The 13,167-nt window shown below is 40.7% G+C and overlaps 2 long non-coding RNA genes across 7 annotated transcripts in view; one reads left to right on the top strand and one right to left on the bottom strand.

Annotated features, from left to right (window-relative positions):
* Positions 1 to 13,167, bottom strand: part of LOC127544684 (uncharacterized) — a 68,250-nt gene that overhangs the window by 7,521 nt on the left and 47,562 nt on the right. The window lies entirely within an intron of this gene.
* Positions 1 to 13,167, top strand: part of LOC127545362 (uncharacterized) — a 67,521-nt gene that overhangs the window by 6,907 nt on the left and 47,447 nt on the right. The window lies entirely within an intron of this gene.

The raw sequence follows: 13,167 nt of genomic DNA on the forward strand, positions 1-13,167 counted from the left end.
AGAGTGTTTTTTAATTCGCCTTCTTAAGTTCTGAGGTTAGGGACAATAAGGGCTAATTTTCAATTAGAATAAAGGGTGGTGATTATGCCCCAGGCCAAGAACTCCCACTGCATTGTAGGTGCAGACACTAATGGGAGTTTCCCCTGGGAACAGGAGGATTTCCTCCCAAAGGTCAGGAGGGATTGAGATTTTAGGGTTTCTCTAACCCAGGTCCACCCCCCCCCCAAGATCTGGGGGACACCGTTTACATCATTCCCCCCTGAAGCAGTCATCTCAAATTCATTTGGGGCAAAGGGACAAAGTCTCATTTTCTGGGGCTGCTTCAAGCTGACAAGGATTGTAGAGTTGTCCCTGTGTTCAATGGGGGTTCAGGGCAGGGGGGAAAGTGCAAGATCTGAAGGTGGCTGCAGCAACATCAAGGGGCTGTTGAGTGTCCCAGGCAATTGTCCCATGATCTTTAGACTGAACGAGTTGTTGGAAGTCCATAGCTTGGAGCCTGGAAGAAACACATCTCACAAGTGGGTGGTATCCAGGGTAGAGATGGTGACATTTGGGAATGGGGCCTTTGCAAATAATGCATCGGGTGCCATCTGTGGGCTGCCTTGAGCATGCTGATGGCCCATACCGCAATCCTGAAAGCCCCCACTGCCTACGGAGCTCCCTAGCTGAAAGGCTAAGAAGGAGTTAACTACTGGCAGGGGCCATAGAATGACATCAAGAAAATTAGCAGGGAAAATGCTAGGAGCAAAGTTCTCATCCTTCAAGCGGGAAATGACCAAAAGAAAAAGAAAGAAAGAAAAAAAAAAAAGACAACTAGAGAGAGAGAAAGGACACAATTTCAGCCTTCTTTCTCCAGTGTTTTCAGGGATTCTGTGGAAAAGTAGCTTCAGGTCCTCTATGGGTTCACAGGGATATTCTGAACTATCTGAAGGAGAGATAAGAGAAGCAGCATTTTCAATCCTAGAAATAGTCCGACTGGGGGACCCTTCCAGTTTGACTGATGTCCGAGTAGCTAGAATGACCTTATATGATCCTTTCCACCTACATTCAGCAGGTCAGCACCTTGGGGCTTCCAAAATTTCACATATACCATGACCCTGTATTTACAGGGGAGGCCGTCTTACGAGCATCTGAAGGTTTAGGGAGATGATCCTTTGTGTATTGGGAAAGGGCCTTCTGGACTGCCCCAAGCTGTGTGGCAAACTCGGTGACCAGGGGCTGTTCTGCATCTACAAGAATGGTGGTAGAGAAGGGCCTCCCACACAGAAGTGCAAAAGGGCTAAGCTTAAAGGGGTCAACAAAGAACAAAGCAACTGGAAACCTCTGCCAGAGAGCCCATTTGCCAATCTTGCCCTGGGTATGTGCCTTTTCTTTTAAGAGGCTTCAGGAGAGGGGGAGCTTTAATAGCTCCTTCAGGATTCACCTGGGCATAAACTGGGTAGGCCTGGCAGGCCTGTCCGATCATTTCTCCCCTTGTGACCAGTAAAAATGAATTTCACAAGGGGTGAAAGTGTATTTCTTCCCAAGGGGGCAGCTTGGAGAAGACAAAAAAATAAGTTTCCACGACTTGCCTGGGATTAAAAGTTGGCCTGAGAGTGTTTCAAACCATCCAGAAGGAGCAAGGGTGTATCCCCTTTATTCTGCAAGGGCTTGTTCCTCTGAGCCATGTGAAGGTGTGTAAGAATCGGGGAGCTGGGGAATTAAAGGTGCCATAGTCAGGGGTGAGTGGGCAGCAGCTTGAAAAGCTGCATGCCCTTTCTCCTTGGCCTGAAGTGAATCTCCCTTCTGGTGTGAATGACAGAACGTGACTGAAACCTCTCTGGGTTTGTGGACAGCTTGTCACCATCGAGCCCCCGATGCCCTTTGGCTTCTAAAATGCTCTGGTGCCCTAGGGTGAGTTTTGAGGCTTCTTCAACAGGTGTTAGAAGGGCTGTCGCAGTTACTGCTCTAAGGAACAAGGCCGTTCTAGGGAAACTGAATCCAGTTTCTTTGAGAAATGGGCAAATGATCTGGGAACAGGTTAAATGGCCTGAGTTAAGATCCCCAGGGCCTGGCTCTGCCTTTCATCTACATACAGAGTGAAAGGCTTTTCTAAATTAGGTAGAGCCAGGGCAGGGGCAGAAGTCAGTTTGGCTTTTAGGGTGTTAAAATCATTGGCCTGAAAAGGACCTTAAATGGGAGTTAGATTATGGCCCAAATGTTTGACAACCTGGGAGGCAATGTGGGCTTTGGATGAGGAGACGCCAGAAAATTAAGAGTTTTTATGGCTGCATCTAAGAAACCTCTTGGGTGGGTCTGCAGATCGAGATGGGACTGACGTTTAAAATCTTTAGCTTGCCCAGGGATTCCTGGGTGCCAGACAGAGGAATCTATTTTCTCCCAGATTTGAGAGGGAATGTGGTAGGGTTTTGAAAGAAGCACAAAAAGGTAACCTGGAGTTCTGAGAAAATTGGGTCCTAATTTCATCATGAAATCACACCCCAATAAGGGAGCCGGATAGGAGTGAATATTAAGAAATGAGTGTTTCAATAACAGGTCACTAAACTGGCAAGGCAGAAAGAAAGTCTCCAAACAGTTCTTAAGTTTCCCTTCATTCCCCATTCTAAGAGACCAGAGCGCCTGAGCAAGACAGAAAGAAAAGTCCCCATATGAAAAAGAAATTTAATGCTCTTACTGGCCAGATCAGAAGACACTCAGGGCTTGGCTGTCACGGTAGAGCAAGGGGGAGCTTGACCAAGCCCCAAACTCCTGCTGGAGGGCAGGGCTTTGGGGTGGGGGGACTTTGTCCCTTGTCTCCTCTCCAGTGCCCCTCCTGGTTACATTTAGGGCAAGGACCGGGGAGTTTTCTCCAAGGACAGTTTTGGGCAGATGGCCCTGTCCACGTCACCTGAAGTACAAACTCCTATGTATAGTTCCTGGATATCACAGGAGCTAAAATTTGGAATTGTTCTCCATTTTTTGCTTTAACTCTGCAATCTTTTTCTTCTGCTGCCCTATTCAGGTCTAGTTCAGGCCCTATTATTAAAGACTCCAAGAGCTGTTTCTAACAGCTGGGTCGGGAATTTGAGGCCCCAAGGCTCACTTCTGCAGCTTCCTCCATATATCTGGGCAGATTGTTTAATATTAACATCTTTCTAGGAAAGATCCAATTGAAGAGCATCGGCCTCAGACCCCTCAAGGAACTTGATGAGGACCTCAGAGTAATAGCCAGGATTTTCCTCAGTCTGGGAGAGATTTGGCAATGAAAAGGGCGCCTCTACCTTAAGTGTCCTTCCCTGACAATCTACTGCTTCTCTCAGGGCGCAGAGGCTAGTAGAGGTGGCGAATCGGGATCCTGAGAAGGAGAAAAAGGGATCCCACTCCTTGTATCACAAGGACTGAGGAGCTGGGGTAGGGAAGTCTCAGGATCTGGTTCAGGAGATGAGAGGGATAGAGTTAAAGAAATATTGTTAGATAGAAGGTTCTGTCTTTGGTAAGGAGGCGAGTTTGAGAGGGATTCAGAGGGATCCTGTGTCCCTAGAGGAGTTGTAGGGGCCCAGAACTCTGGAGAAGTATACTTGAAACAAGGATACTTACAACAAATGGTAACTCAGTGGAAATGATGAGATGGTGGTTCTCTAGTATACATAGTACTTAGCATGGTGATGTAATGGTTCTCTAGTTCACATATGAACAGTATGCTGTAATGATATAATTGTAATAGGGGATTTTAGGGCCGAGAAGGACTAGAAATAAGACATCCATCCTCCTGGCGGCTCTCCTGCCTTCATCACTTCTCCAACTAAAGACCAAGGCCCATCTGACGGACCTCCATAAAGCTAACCCAGATATTACAAGGAGCACGAAGGAGGGAGTTATTTAAAAGGTTGGTATCCAATTTTGATTTTCTTCTAGTCAATTTTAGCAGCATCCTGCAGTTCTGTTTTAATTGAAGCTTTTAGTTTTGAGATCTTTTAAGCCAAATTTGTCTCTGTTTAATAGATAGTTTTAGGGAGAGTCTTTAGGAAAAAAGACCGAGATGACTTGTTCCATTTCTTGACACAAATCTTAGATTTTCCAGATTCGATAGCACCCCATCCTCTCAGGCATCCCTAGGGAGGCATACAGATGACAGAAGGGCACTTCTGCAAAAAAACACAGGAATTCCAAGTCTAGTCATTGCCAGTCAAGGAAGTCTGCTGAGTAGAAAGCTCCTACAGCCCAGATCTTCCCAGGCATTTTGGTGTCCCAGCTATTGAATAGACAGCATGAAAAGGCTTACCTCAGCCAAAACTTCAGGGATCTCAGGAATGGGCCACCACATGTTGAGGTGTGAGAAATGAGGGATGAGAGATCCCCAGGCCGGTGTTGCAAGGTTTTTGTGAAAGAATTTGCAGTCCCCAATTGCAGGCTAGATTTTTGACCAAAAAAAAAAAAAAAAAAAGGTTTTTTTAATATTGAGAACCAACTTCTTAGTGGTCCAAATACGAAAAGGAATTGGCAAAAGTTTTGGGGACAAAGAGTCATTTTTTATTAGCCTTCTAAGGTTTGAGGCTAGGGAGATTAAGGGCTAATTTTCAATTTAATAAAGGGTGGTGATTATTCCCCAGGCCAAGCTCTCCAATTGAATTGAGATCCCCATGAGAGTTTCCCGAGCCAGGGGACCGATGAGACACTTCAGTGCTTGTGCTGACCACAGTCCTCTCCGTTTGAGAGTTTGCCTCCGTGATATTTGACAGCATCAACACCTGCTACAACCCTCCAGAAGTGACAGTGAGGCTTGTATTCCTCAGTGTGTAGCCCATGCTGGGGTGGGGGGTGGGGGGAAACGGGGAGGGAAATAAGCGCAAAAAAACAAAAAAACAAAAAGACCAGATTTCTGATGATGGCTTCACTCCTGCCAAGATACACTTTATGGCCTGCATTGGTAATTTCAATAATCTTGGTGCCATGGGACAAAGTCTATTCAATTTAAGGATTTCAAAATTTCCATAATCAACATAGCCAACTAAAGCAGACTCTTCAGAAGCATAAGCCAGAACTGAAGCACGATACCACTGATTATCCTCTGAAAATTGTGCACAGCCGATATCGCCAATGGCTGGATAAAAGTCAGATTGGGTAGACATTTTATTACAGTACTCACTGAGAGATAATTGAAGTTCAGCAAGCTGGCGGCCACTTTGTAGCTGTTGACAAAAGAAGTCTTCTGGAATTTGAATATGGGGAGGCGGGGCGAGGCTGGGGCAGGCCACTGCCCTGCCGGCTCCAGCAGCGGCCTCCTTTTATCGATTGTCATCTTTTTTCTTTTTTAACCAGTAACTAATTGTTTTGAAAATTACTATTTTCAGTTCACTTTTAGGTTTTGTGTCTTTGGCCTCGGTGCTTTTCCCACGAAAGTCTTGACCCTTTGTTTTTGCATTTTCATTTTATCGTTTCTTTTCTAGTTCTCTAAGGTAGTAATTTGATTTGTATGGAACTGAATGAGTACATTATTTATGGCATATTGTCATTTTTTATATTGTCATAGGGGAACCATTAGCAACAGATATGTTTCCACTTAGATCTGTTGTCATTTTCATAAAGATTGTTTTATAATTGTATGTCTATGATTCCTATGTACATCTTGGTAAGTGGACTCCTACTTATCTTACTTATTATATTATAATCAAAGTGTTCTTTCATTACTTTTAGTATAATTTTACTTTCTAACTCTTTTTGGGATTTGTTGATAATAGAAAGAAAGGCCGAAGATTTGTTGTGAGTTTATTTCACACCCTGTTACTTGGCTGAAACTTTTTTCCTTTAAAGTTAGCGATTCTCTAGTTCATCATCAAATGCAAAGAATGATCATTTTGTTTCTTCTTTCCCCACGCGTTCTCTTTCCGTTTCTTTATCTCATTGATATCGCTAATATTTCTGACATTGTGTTAAATAATAGTGGTGATGATAGATCTTTACTTCACTCCTGATCTTATGATAATGGATTCTAGGTTTTTGTCTTTACACAAAATGTCAACTTTTGTTTTTACATAGATACCTATTTAGGATATTAAGACAGAGGCAGTTTTCTCTGGCTTGTTACTGTTTTTAACAAAAATAGGCATGATATAGTTTAAAAACACTTAAAAAAGGGCCGAAGCACATTGACTGGCCTGTACCGGGCCTGACGTGGAATGGTGGTGTGGACTGTAATATCCTGATCTTGAGCGTGCCCTATTCCTTGCCCTTATAATCTGAACCTTCCAGGCTTCTATCTGAGCCCCGTTTTTTAGCATAACCACATAATTACAGAATTTAGGTTGTAATCTTGTCCCCGAACTTAGCTCCCTTGGTTCTGCCCTAGATATACTTTCTGTTTCTAGTTTTGCCTTGCTGCCCCCATCGATGCTAGAAGACATTTGTATTATACTCCAGAGCTTCTGGGACTTCTCTGACTTCTTTAACTAGACCCATTACCTAGTGCCTAAAGTCTCTGACTTTCTCCTGGTGAGGATCTGAAGTGGCAAAATGTAGTTACTAGACTGTTGGCTTGGATTTCCCTATCGCTTTTCATTTGGTGTCCTTTCTTATCCTTGCTGGAGTGCTTGTGGCAGACCTCCATTGTTTTGTTCTATTTACTCCACTGCCTTAAGGAGAGTTTTAGGTAGAGATTTTTGTATGTATGTGTGTCCGTATATGTCTATGTCTGTGTATATGTGTATGAATTATATACCTTATCCTGAGTAGTCAAACTGGGACCCGGGTTAAGTAGAAAACATCTGGATTGTCTTAGGGAATGGCAAAGCTCCTTAAATTATGCCCAACTTGTCACTGACAGAAAGTTCCATTGTTTAAACACTAACATTTAACCGGTGTTGTTATCTAGCCGGAGGAGGCCATAGAATACTAAAGTCTTCAAAAAGTTTAAGTGAAAAGCACTCGGGAGGCGATAGTGGATAGGGCAAAGTAGGCCGCTACCTGTAATAAAGAAGGAGTTTTGAAAAAGAATCCATAAAAGAATCAAAGAAGTCTCTGAGTATAAAAAGAACATAGTCTGGTCATCTGGTGAATGTATTAATAAACATGTAATAGGATCACTTGGTATCCACATAATATCAAGAGAATTAAAGGAAGGTCCCTTGCATTGTGGGTAGATAGCCCATAACTACCCCATGCTAACCCTATGGGAAGATAACAAAAATCGCAGAATCATCAGACGTGGATAAGTAATGATCAGCTTCTTGGAAGGAACTGCTATATTGATGAAAGCAAAATCCAGATTCATATTCTTGAATGCTGAATGTTTTGTCAACTAAAAAAAAAAAAATAGATCCAGAGTGATTTCCTTTTTTCTCTGCCTCTGTGTCTCTGTCTGCTTCTTTCTCTCTGTCTCTGTCATTGTCCCTGTTTCTCTGTCTTAACTCTGTCTCTGTCTCTGTCTCTGTCTCTCTCTGTATATATGTGTGTGTGTGTGTGTGTGTGTGTGTGTGTGTGTATATGTGTGTGTGTGTGTGTGTGTGTGTGTATGTGTGTGTGTGTGTGCACATGCATGCATGCATGTTATGTGTTCCTTCCCTTTGAGATTTTCTTCAATCATCTGATTTTACATCTAAAGAAATGGAGGCATAGGCTCCCTGACTTCTAATCCAGTGTTCATAGGATTAGAGAGGGGCTGCAGAAGTCTTCCTTTCCAATGCTATTATTTGTACGTATGAGCTCTTCTAGGGCAGTTAAATGCATTGTCCAAGGTGACGTGAGTAGTCGGGCAGTCTAGTGGCGGTGCTGTGATTTGAATCTAGATCCTTTATTGCCACATCTACTGTATCATTTTCCATTGTTTCCATTGTCCATTCTGACTCTCATTTTCTTTGTTATGTCATATTGTCTCTAATTTAAATAAAGAAATTTAAGTTAATTCTTCTGAGAAAGAAATATGAATGTTTTGTTCCATATATCTGACCCTTATGAACAAGATGGTTTTAAGCTTTCTACTTACATTCCTTTTTTATTGAATCTAAATTTCATGATACTCCAATAGACTTGAGATCACACATTGCTCTCATTTGGTACAAATATTTTCAGACATGGTAAGTAAAGAAATAAATATAAACTTTAGTAGTGGTTCTCATTAGAGGAAATCGCAAAAATTGTGCTCGGGTTTCTGGCTCCTTGGATTGGCTCTTTGGATTGGCTCGTCAGCAGACTGGAAAGATTGGAGGCATTCTAAGATATATTTTTTATTTGTCTTTTTACTCCTATATTATGCTTCTTTCTGTACTTTAAAATACAAAAATAAATCCTTATGTTCATATATAGTATGTATATTTAGAATTTCTTTTAATGCATTCATCCCTCCCTCTTTCCCTTCCTCCCTTCTTCCTTTTCTCTTTTCTTCCCTTTGTCTCTTCTTCCTTTCTTTTCTTCCCATCCTCCCTCCCTTCCTCCTTTTTGCTCTCCTTTCCTTTTCTTCCTCTTCTCTGCCTTCCTTCTTCTCTCCTTTCCTCTCTCCCTCCCTTCATCTTTTCCTTCCTCCCTTCCTCTGTCCCTCCCTCCCTTCCTTCCTCTCTTCCTCTCTCTGTCTGGCTCTGTCTTAACACACGTACACACACTCACACCTGTACACACAAGCATCTGATCTCAGCCCTTTTTCATAATTTGCCAGCTTCTAGAATGCATTTGAAAATAAGGGGATTCATTTGTAAATGAAAATTCAACTTCAGAAGGTATTTTTATAGGTTTTTGTAGAGTAGCCTGGGTATAGACACATAAAATGTATTCTTTAGTTGGTTGCTTTTTTTTTTTTTTGAACCAAGAATGCCATTTAGGCTTATAATCATTTGATCTACTTAAAGGAAAAGTAGCATTCTGACTCTGATATAAGCTTCTGAAAAATGATGCTATTGCATTTCAATTTATTTTCACATTTTGTCTACGGTGAACAGTATTAAATTAAATAATATATTTATAGGGAATGTGAATATATTGCTCTGCTTCAGTATTTCATGATTATTAATTTGAGACTCTATAGAGATGTATAAGTATTAAATAAATACTCAGGTACATAGCATAATTAGTTAAGCACTTGGAGAATTAGAAGCTATTTACGTCTATACAATTGCAAAATGCCTCAAACTTCAAATGAATCATTTGAATACTATTTTAGAGATTAAGATTTTTTCCCTTTTTTTTCCCCTTCTACCCTTGCCAGTCTGTATATTTGAGTGAAACCAACTTAATGGCAATAAATTTTTTTTATTTTTATTTTTTTAATAACTTTTTATTGATAGAACGCATGCCAGGGTAATTTTTTACAGGATTATCCCTTGCATTCACTTCTGTTCCAATTTTTCCCCTCCCTCCCTCCACCCCTTCCCCCAGATGGCAAGCAGTCCTTTACATGTTGAATGGGTTACAGTATATCCTAAATACAATATATGTGTGCTTAACCGAACAGTTTTCTTGTTGCACAGGGAGAATTGAATTCAGAAGGTAGAAATAACCCGGGAAGAAAAACAAAAATGCAAGCAGTTTATATTCATTTCCCAGTGTTCTTTCTCTGGGTGTAGCTGCTTCTGTCCATCTTTGATCAATTAAAGTTCTCTTTATCGAAGAGAATACGTCCTCAAACAGTATCATTGTTGAGGTATATAATGATCTCCTGGTTCTGCTCATTTCACTCAGCATCAGTTCATGTAAGTCTCGCCAGTCCTCTCTGTATTCATCCTGCTGGTCATTCCTTACAGAACAATAATATTCCATAACATTCACATACCACAATTTACTCAACCATTCTCCAATTGATGGACATCCTTTCATTTTCCAGCTTCTAGCCACTACTAACAGGGCTGCCACAAACATTTTGGCACATACAGGTCCCTTTCCTTTCTTTAGTATCTCTTTGGGGTATAAGCCCAGTAGAAACACTGCTGGATCAAAGGATACGCACAGTTGGATAACTTTTTGAGCATAGTTCCAAATTGCTCTCCAGAATGGCTGGATGTGTTCACTATTCCACCCACAATGTATCAGTGTCCCTGTTTTCCCACATCCCCTCCTGTCATTCTAGCCAATCTGACAGGTGTGTAGTGGTATCTCAGAGTTGTCTTAATTTGCATTTCTCTGATTAATAATGATTTGGAACATATTTTCATATGTCTATAAATAGTTTCAATTTCTTCGTCTGAGAATTGTCTGTTCATATCCTTTGACCATTTATCAATTGGAGAATGGTTTGATTTCTTATAGATTAGAGTCAATTCTCTCTATATTTTGGAAATGAGGCCTTTATCAGAACCTTTGATTGTAAAAATGTTTTCCCAGTTTATTGTTTCCCTTCTAATCTTGTCTGCATTTGTTTTGTTTGTACAAAAACTTTTCAATGTGATATAATCAAAATTTTCTATGTTGTGGTCAATAGTGATCTCTAGTTCTTCTTTGGTCATAAATTCCTCCCTCTTCCACAGGTCTGCGAGGTAAACTATCCTATGCTCTTCCAATTTATTTATAATCTCATTCTTTATGCCTAGGTCATGAACCCATTTTGACCTAATCTTGGTGTACGGTGTTAAGTGTGGGTCAATGCCTAGTTTCTGCCATACTGATTTCCAATTTTCCCAGCAATTTTTGTCAAATAATGCATTCTTATCCCAGAAACTGGTGTCTTTGGGTTTTAATGGCAATAAATTAAGAAATGTTTGTTTTAAATATTTTGCATTCAAATGTCTTTGGAAGACTGTGGGGAATAGTTTCTCTCCTAATCTATAGATAGAAATGGATATTTTTATTTGAAAAAAATGCACTTCTCCCTCATGTTGCATCATTGGCTTTATGGAATCATCCTTTAATTATAAAACACATCACTAGAACGGTATTAAAATTTTTGCTGTCAAATGAAAAGATGTGATTACTGTATTTAAATTCAGTAATGTGAGCATGGAGGTCAAGAATCAAATTTGAGAGTAATATAGGATCATGGGATTTTGAGGTGGAAATTCATTAAAGATATATTGTAGTCTCTTTAGTATATCCGTGATGAACTTCAGATTTTAGGAAAAACATGTAAATCATAGTGCAAAATAAAGAAGGGTGAGAAGAGTAGAGATAAGACAATACCGTGTGCAGTAATAGCAATATTGTTTGAAGAATAACTGAGTAAGTTACTATATCTATAATAAGAATCCAAATTAACCTTAGAGGGCATATGAAGGGAGATGCTATATGTATTAGGAGAAAGAATTGATGAATAGAAATGTATATAGAATAAATTTCAGATATATACTAATTTATATCTAATGGTAGCCAGGTCTAGAGTGTTGGAGGGAAGAAAAAAAGAAAAAGAATGACATGATTTTTTTGTTGTCCATTTGAAAAGAATAGCATATTGTGCGTAATCGATTTATAGTTTCATGTGCGGTCATCTTTTTACTGTACTGTTATGAAAATGCTTGTTGTATCCCATAAATCAAAAAAAATTAATGAATAGTTGAAGCTAATTAAAAAAACAACTAAAATCTTGTAACGATCAAACAGTGGTAGAATAAATGGAAGCAGTGTCATGTTTTATAGCTTTGCTCTAAATGATCATTGCAGATGGCAGGTGCCCCTATGAAGTGAAAAGATGCTTGCTGCTCTGAAGGAAAACCATGGCAACTCTAGACAGCTTACAAAAAAACAGAGATGTTACCTTGGCAACAAAAGTCCAGAGTCAAAGCTTTGGGACTTGCAGGACTCTGTGAGACTTGCCGAACAAGGAAAGCTGGTGGGCCACAAAACCAGCCCTTCAGTTGTGGTCCTGGAGAAAGTCCTTTGGACAGCAAAATGATGAAATAAATCAGTAATTAAAGAAATTAATTCAGACCATTCTCTGGAAGGTCAGTGATTGAAGCTGAAATGCTTGAGCCACATAAAAGGAGAAGTTGAAGGCTGAGGATGCGATGGTAGTATCAGGGCAACCAAGAACATGACCTTGCACAGACTTTGACAGCTGAAAGAGCCTGGCAGGCTGTGGCCCATGGGGTCAGAAAGAATTGGAGGATGCTCTATAAGCTTTCAGCTTCCTTTAAAGTGAGACTGAAGGAAGCTGGCGGGAGGAGGGGGGCGGACAAAGTGCGTAGAGATTGCAATCAGGAAGATTCAGCTTCATGAGTTCAAATCCAGTCTCATGTAATTACTAGGTATGGGAACCTGGTCAAGTCACTTCACCCTGTTTGCCTCAGTTTCCTCTTTTGTAAAGTGAGCCAGAGAAGGAAATAACAAACCACTCCAGGATCTTTGCCAAGAACCCCCTTCTTATTCCCACAGACACAGAGTCCCGCACAAGTGAAATGCCTGGACAACAGATCCAGTGAGACTATAGTGCTGGCTTCAAGACACTCATGCTTAATTGATGACGGTGATTTCCATGCACAGATTGTATTAGTGGAAGCTTTCCTTAGGAGTGATTGCCTGGGTGGTCTAAAGACCATCAAGCAGCTTGTCACAATAAAGTCAGGTCAACTGAGGCACAAACTTCTGAGCATTAACAGTCTGTTACTTAAGCCAGACTTCACTAATACAGAGGGCCAGTGACTTTGAACTCAAAGATGTGGAATGTGGGAAGCAGCCGCCCCCTCCCATTTTAAACGCTAGACCCAAGAACAGAAGTTGGTGGGTGGGGAAAGAGTACAGATGGTTAAGAGACTGAGAGAATCAAGGGGTAGGGCAATGCAGTTGGTTCCAAATCTTACATGTGACTGGGTAATGATCCTTCTTTTCCTCTTGAATATGTTGATGCTTTCTACCTTGATCATGCAAAAACAATTTATGAGAAAGAACAAATCTTTACTTGTACAGAACTTCCTATGGATGATACTTCCAGGAATGGCATCGTCCTGGCTGGCAGCAATTGCAGATGTCCTAGAATTGAATCTGGGTAGTTAAAAGTGGAGAAGATAATCATTCCTTGACATGAAGGGATTTGTACCAGGTGCTTTCCTTGTGGATTAAAGTATTTAATGAGAGCAGTGCACTTTTTGAGTTAGGATCAGAGTTTTTCTTCAATGGAAAGTGACTGAGAGTAAACCTGAACTTTTGCATTTAACTGAGAAGAACACTGACCTTCTTCTAGGATACCAGGGTAGTTTTTCTCTATGACTTTTTCAAGGATGATGTGCAAGCAGTTTTTTTGGATGATGGTTTTCTGTCACTCCACTGATTCGCAAATTATCT

Source organism: Antechinus flavipes, chromosome 1, assembly GCF_016432865.1.
Source record: "Antechinus flavipes isolate AdamAnt ecotype Samford, QLD, Australia chromosome 1, AdamAnt_v2, whole genome shotgun sequence".
In the NCBI taxonomy this organism is placed as follows: domain Eukaryota; kingdom Metazoa; phylum Chordata; class Mammalia; order Dasyuromorphia; family Dasyuridae; genus Antechinus; species Antechinus flavipes.